The sequence below is a fragment of the Cibotium barometz genome, chromosome 34, assembly GCF_041138505.1.
Source record: "Cibotium barometz isolate CiBa-2024 chromosome 34, ASM4113850v1, whole genome shotgun sequence".
NCBI classification, from domain to species: Eukaryota; Viridiplantae; Streptophyta; class Polypodiopsida; order Cyatheales; family Cibotiaceae; genus Cibotium; species Cibotium barometz.
Window position 1 is genome coordinate 25,771,588 of NC_141079.1, and position 6,417 is coordinate 25,778,004.

The 6,417-nt window shown below is 42.8% G+C and overlaps 1 pseudogene; it reads left to right on the plus strand.

The window, feature by feature from the left end:
• Nucleotides 1-537: 537 nt before the first annotated feature.
• Nucleotides 538-4,216, plus strand: LOC147618825 (chlorophyll a-b binding protein 91R, chloroplastic-like; annotated as a pseudogene).
• The last annotated feature ends 2,201 nt before the right edge of the window (nt 4,217-6,417 follow it).

Sequence of the window (6,417 nt, forward strand, 5' to 3'; positions counted from 1 at the left end):
AGTGCCGAAGCACTTGATCCTGTAAGGTGAGTAGAATTTACCAACAAGGTGTATTGTCGTGAGTTCCAGTCCATACCGCATCTGGTTGTTCTAATCCCTCCATGATCTGCCTAAAACAACATCCACCACTGCTTGGCTCTTGTTAGCAACATAAAAAGTCACGTGCATAGATTGATCCTGAATGGACATATTAATACCGCACTTGCCTATGGCTGGGGTTTCATCACTAGAGAAACTCTGGAAGTTCAATGATGCATTGGTGAGCAATGGTTGGCCTAATGATGTCCACGCTTCATAAGACAAAACATTGCAATCGGCTCCCGAATCTATAAGTGCAGACGCTGCAAAGATTGCTCTTTGAGTAGGGATCCTTACTTCAATATGAAAGGGATCTACAAAGTCTTCATCATCATTCAAGTGGATGGCATGATAGCTGCCTTGCGGCGCTCTCGTGCTAGTGCTACTCTAGCCTGAGCTTCTTCTTTTGCTTGACTTTGTAACAAAGCTTGAGCTTTTTTACGTGTCTGACTAGCATGTATGCGTATCAGCATATCATCTGTTAAAGGTTCTTCATAGTGCTTCAAGTGGCTACCATTGATGAAGTTAGTCATTGGCTCTCCGTCTAAGGTTTCCAACCTTACTGCACCACTCGCACTAAGCTCGTTGATCACAAATGGACCAAGTCCTCACATTTTCAGCTTGCGTTTTTGTTTCTTCAATGTGTAAAGCAACACTAGATCACCTCTCCTGAAGTGATCTTTCTTCACATGCATATCATGCCAATTCTTTTGGTGTCGTTTTTCAGCATACATGCCAATGACTGCCAATAGCCTGTCTTCATCAAGCCTCTCCAATTCATCGATCCATTTAGAGAATTCATGATCCGTCCACTCAAGTTGTTTTGCAACTCGAAGTGTAGGTACAATAAATTCTATCGGAAGGATAGCATCCAATCCAAAAACTAGATTGAAAGGTGTCGTGCCTTTGGATGTTTTGTAAGCAATTCGGTAAGCCCATAGAACTTAGTGAAGTTTCTATTCCCAATCTGTTCTATGTCCCTCAACAATCTTTGTAAGCGCAGTGCAAAGAGTCTTGTTTGTGCTCTCAGCTTGACCATTTGCTTGCGGGTGATAAGGCGCTGACCTCTTATGGATGACCATAAAGTCTTCCAAAAGAAAGGTAATGACTTCATTGATAAAATGCACACCTTGGTCACTCACAATCTCAATAGGTAGACCGTAGCATGTGAACACATGTTCGTATAAAAACTTTGCAGTGGTCCTAGCATCGTTTTTTACTGTGGCTTTTGCTTCTACCCACTTCGTAAGATAATATGTGGCTACAATGATATACTCAGCATGTGTATGGCGTGCTGGTGGTTTAATCGGTCCCACAAAATCAATTCCCCATTTGGCAAAAGCTCTAACCCCCATAATTGGTCTCAATGGCATGTCCTCATACTTGGTAGGAGGTTTGGCTCTTTGACATTGATCACATCGTTTGACATACTCTGTTGCATCATGAAAAAGCATAGGCCACCATAGTCCTGATGACCATAGTATAAGTTTGGCAGTTGTTTCTCCACAGAAATGTCCACCCCCAACTCCTGAATGTGTATGAGTCAATACGCTAAGGTAGTCACTCTCACAAACACAAGTCCATAGGTTTCCATCTTTGCCCCTTTTGTACAGCTGGCCTTCAATAATAAGAAAACTTGCTGCTTCTACCTCTATGGCTCTCTTTCTATGCCTAGGCATCTTATCGTTCGTATGACCCTGCGTCAAATACTTCACAATGTACGAACTCCAATTGGGTGTTGTTGAAATATAAAATAGAGTCACATGAGGAATGGGTTTCCTTTGTTGACAAATTTTACAATTCCGTACTACATACTCTTCTGTATCAGCATGAAGTGTTGGCCACCAATATCCTTCCCTCAAAACTCTTTTAACCGTATCCTTTCCAGAGACATGTCTGCCTCCTAAGCTCACGTGGACATATGAGATAATCTCATCATATTGATCAGGGTCAGGGCATAGACGAAGTATTCCATCTTTTCCCAATTTATACAATCGTCCAGAAAGAAGCTTATAAGGAGCACAATGCTCTAAGGTCATTATCTTTTCATTGGTGGGACTAATGGAGTTAACAAATCCTGTCGTTAAAACTTGAATGATGGGTTCTGCCCATCTTGGTGCTGTCTCAACCAAGAATAGAGTAGCGTCAGGAATATCATCATCTACACCAATGGGTGCTTCTCCTGAAGTTATCCTGGAAAGATGATCAGCTCGCTGATGCATTTTTCCCTTCTTAACCGCTACTTCAAATTCAAATTCAAGTAGAATAACAAACTAGCGTACAATCCTTCCGGTTGCACATGGCTTGTTCACAAGGTAAAGCAAAGCTTGATGATCTAGGAAGAATGTAAATTTGTTGGCCAAAAGGTAATGCCGAAACTTCTTCACAGCATAGATCATAGCTAAGCCTTCTCTTTCCGTGGTGGTGTAATTCTTTTCAGCACTATTCAACTGGCGGCTAGCATATGAGACTGGAAAGTCCATTTTGTTCTCGCCCTCTTGGTTGAGCTAAAATACAGCCAATTGCAAAAGCCGAAGCATCTATATGTACGTGGAATAAATTATCCCAATCCAGTGACCTGAGAATAGGTGCCGTCACTAATGCTTTCTTCATCTTTTCAAAGGCTTCTTCACAATCCTCTGTCCATTCAAATACAACAAGGAGTGCGTACAATGGCCATGCTATTTCAGCATACATGTAGATAAATCTACGATAGTAGCCGCAATGACCCATGAAAACTTGTACCCCTTTTGCATTGTAAGGTCTAGGTAGCTCAACAATAACAGCTATCTTTTTCGCATCCGTGGATATACCATTTCTAGACACAATGTGGCCTAGAATCTTCCCTTGCCTAACCATAAACTTGCATTTATCAGGGTTAAGGCATATGCGAGACACTCTGCATTTCTCAAAGATTTTTTTGAGATGCTCTATGTGTTCTTCTCTGTCGATGGAATGCACACACAAGTCATCCATGAATATTTCAAGAAATAATCGCAGGTATTCTTTGAACGCATGGCTCATCAGCCTATGAAAGGTGGCTGGAGCATTAGTCAAACCAAAAGGCATGACTCTATATGCAAACACTCCCCATTCTCTAGCAAATGCGATTTTGTGTTGATCCTTGGGATCAATAGATACCTGGTTGTAGCCCGAAAATCCATCAAGAAAACTGTATGCCTTCTTACTAGCTACCCTCTCCAATACATGATCAGTGAGTGGAAGCAGATATAGTGGTCCCGGACAGTAGCAGCATTTACTTTCTTTAGATTGACACATACTCGTAGTTTTCCATTCTTCTTAGGTACTACCACAATCGGTGAAACCCATTCTGTATGTTCAATCTCATAAATAAATTCAGCCGCTAACAGCTTGTCAATCTCTTCTTTGATTTTTTTTGACAAAATTATTGTTATACGTGTAAGGACGCTGCTTGGACGGCTTGGCATCCTCTCGCATGGGAATTGTATGCTGGCAGATCTTTGGATCTACCCCTTTAAGGTCTTTGTAACTGCAAGCAAATATATCTCGATACTCTCTCAGAGTAGAGATTAGCAATTCTTCCTCCGCTTGGGTTAAGTCTGTGGCAATCCACACGTTACGTGGCTCTTCACTTGGTTCTACCAGGTCTATTTTCTTCGCTTCCGTTTTTTGCGCCGGCCACCTTATCGCCTTCGCTCTTTGTGCCGGCCACCTTATCGCCTCCACTCTCTCTGCTCTGCGGGTGGGCGGTGCTGGGCGCGCTAGGCTGTGTCGCCCCGGGGCTGCTAGCCGGGGGCGGTGTGAAGTTTGGCAAGGCCGTGTGGTTCAAGGCCGGCTCGCAGATCTTCTCGGACGGCGGCTTGGATTACCTTGGCAACCAAAGCTTGGTCCATGCGCAGAGCATCCTGGCCATCTGGGCGTGCCAGGTAATTCTCATGGATGCCGTCGAGGGTTACAGAGTTGCAGACGGGCCTCTTGGTGAGGTCGCGGGCCCCGTCTGCCCTGATGGGAGCTTCGGCCCCTTGGGTCTCGCTGAGACAACCGCGAGGCGTTTGCTGAGCTGAAAGTGAAGGAGATTAAGAGCAGCACTCTTCGCCTGCTAGAGCTTCCCTGCAATAGCTTAGAGTCTAATTATCCTACTCCTAGTAATGTTTAGATTGTAATGGCTGCCAAGGGTCCTCAACCAACCGCCGTAGGTCGTATCCCCGATAGCGGTGCCAATGGAAAGACGGTCGTCTCCCTACGTATGCAATATGGGCAAGTAGACTACGCTCCTAGCTCACCAATGGAATGATAAACACTCCTTTCATTGCTAGGGGACTCAACCCGGTTAGGTGCATGGAAGCTTATCCCTTTTGGGAGAGAATGCTATGAACACCACTACCTTGACATAGACTTAACACACACAAGCTCAATCTTGCCATAGCTCATTCACTCATCAACCCACTCATTGATGCATCCAGTACAAGAAGAAAGCTAAGCTAATGCACACACAAGCTCACTCATAAGCACACAAGCTCAAAGCACACTTCATTCTCAAAGCACCTACTTCCCTAGCATGCACACAAACCTTGAAGCTTAATGGAACTTGAAATAAACATGCATTCTCATTCACTACTCAAGCAATGCCTTGCCCATGGATAAGCTACAAGCTATGGAGAAGCTTAAGCTTGAATCCACTAGCACACAAAGCCTAATAGAGAATCCACAAGCATAAACAAAGAAGCATGCACACTAGAGAATAGAGATGAGAAGAGAGAAAAACATCATCTCATTGCATTGAATTAGAAGAGCATTGCTCATACAATAGTGTAGATGGGGAGAGAGAAGAGCTTGCACCTCTATGAACAAGAGGGAGAGCTAGTCTCAAGAGAGCTCAAGCATGAGTTCAGCCCAATGTGTCTATGAGCTCTCAAATGAGCCACTATTTATACTAAAACTCCTAAAACTCCCAAAACTTCCCATGTGGGATTATTCTCAAGCCCACTCCCACACTCACCTACAACTTGGAACTCTCTACAAGAGCCCTAAATAAGAATGTCAAGTCTCTTGTTTTCCTGCTTCCATCTTTGTGTTGCATCCTTGCATTGATCACCACTCGTCACGCAACAGCTTCAATACAATCACGATTAAGAATAAGTATCATTTGCCCACGAATAGATGAGTTTTTTGATCAAGTCCAAAGGAAAAAGTACTTTACAAAAATGGATTTACGATCCGGGTATCATCAAGTGAGAATTTGGAAAGCGGACGTCCAAAAGACTACTTTTCGAACTAAGTTTGGTCATTATGAGTTTTTAGTCATGCCCTTTGGTTTGACTAATGCTCCAGCCACTTTCATGACACTCATTGGTGGATAGTGTCTTGAACCCTATTTAGGAAAATTTGTCATGGTTTTCCTAGATGATATTCGATCTATAGTCGCACTAAGAAAGAACATCTTGAACACTTACGACAAGTATTTGAGTTACTCACGAAGCATTCATTTTATGCCAAAGAGAGAAATGTGAATTCTTCATAAAAGAAATCCAATACTTAGGCCATATAATCTCGAAAGTGTGAGAAAGAAGAGATGAGAGAAGAGACAATGTACTCAAGAGCTCATCAATGAACCACTAGCCAACTTGATTAGAAATGAACTACAATGCCTCATATATATAGGAAAGTTTCTCCACCCAAAAATATGTGTAAATAGAAAAAAATAGAAATGAATGCTATAAATCCCAAAAATGCCTAGAGGCTAAAGAGTGTGCCACTAGCGTGACACCATCTGGAGATGACACCTATCCAACACCTCCTCTTAAGGTCCAGATGGGAGGACCAACGCCAACACGCTGAAGAAGATAATCCAAGGTAGGTCGAGGAAGAGGCTTAGTAAACAAATCAGCAACATTATCTTTGGTAGGACAATACTCAAGCTGAATGCGACCTTCAGAAATTCAATCACGAACAAAATAAAAATGAACATCAATGTGTTTGGATCGTCCTCGAATAACTGGATTTTTGGCTAAAGCAATAGCACTCTGTGAATCTGAGTAGATGAGTGTCGGAGTAGATGAACATCCAAGGTGATTCAGAATTTGAGAAAGAGCATCAGACTTCTTAGGTAAGAAATAAACCCATGATTTGCAAGAGAAGTCATCCACAAGAAGCATATAATACTTGGATCCACCAAGCAATTTTACTTCCATAGGTCATCCTGCATGAATAAGCTCAAGTATGCGTGTGGCCCTATGAGTAGCCTCCTCTGGAAAAGAAGCCCGATGTTGCTTTCCTTGAGCATAAGAAGAACAAATATGATGGCGAGGTTTCTGAAGCTTTGGTAGACCTGTAACCATGTCATGTGAGACAAGATGT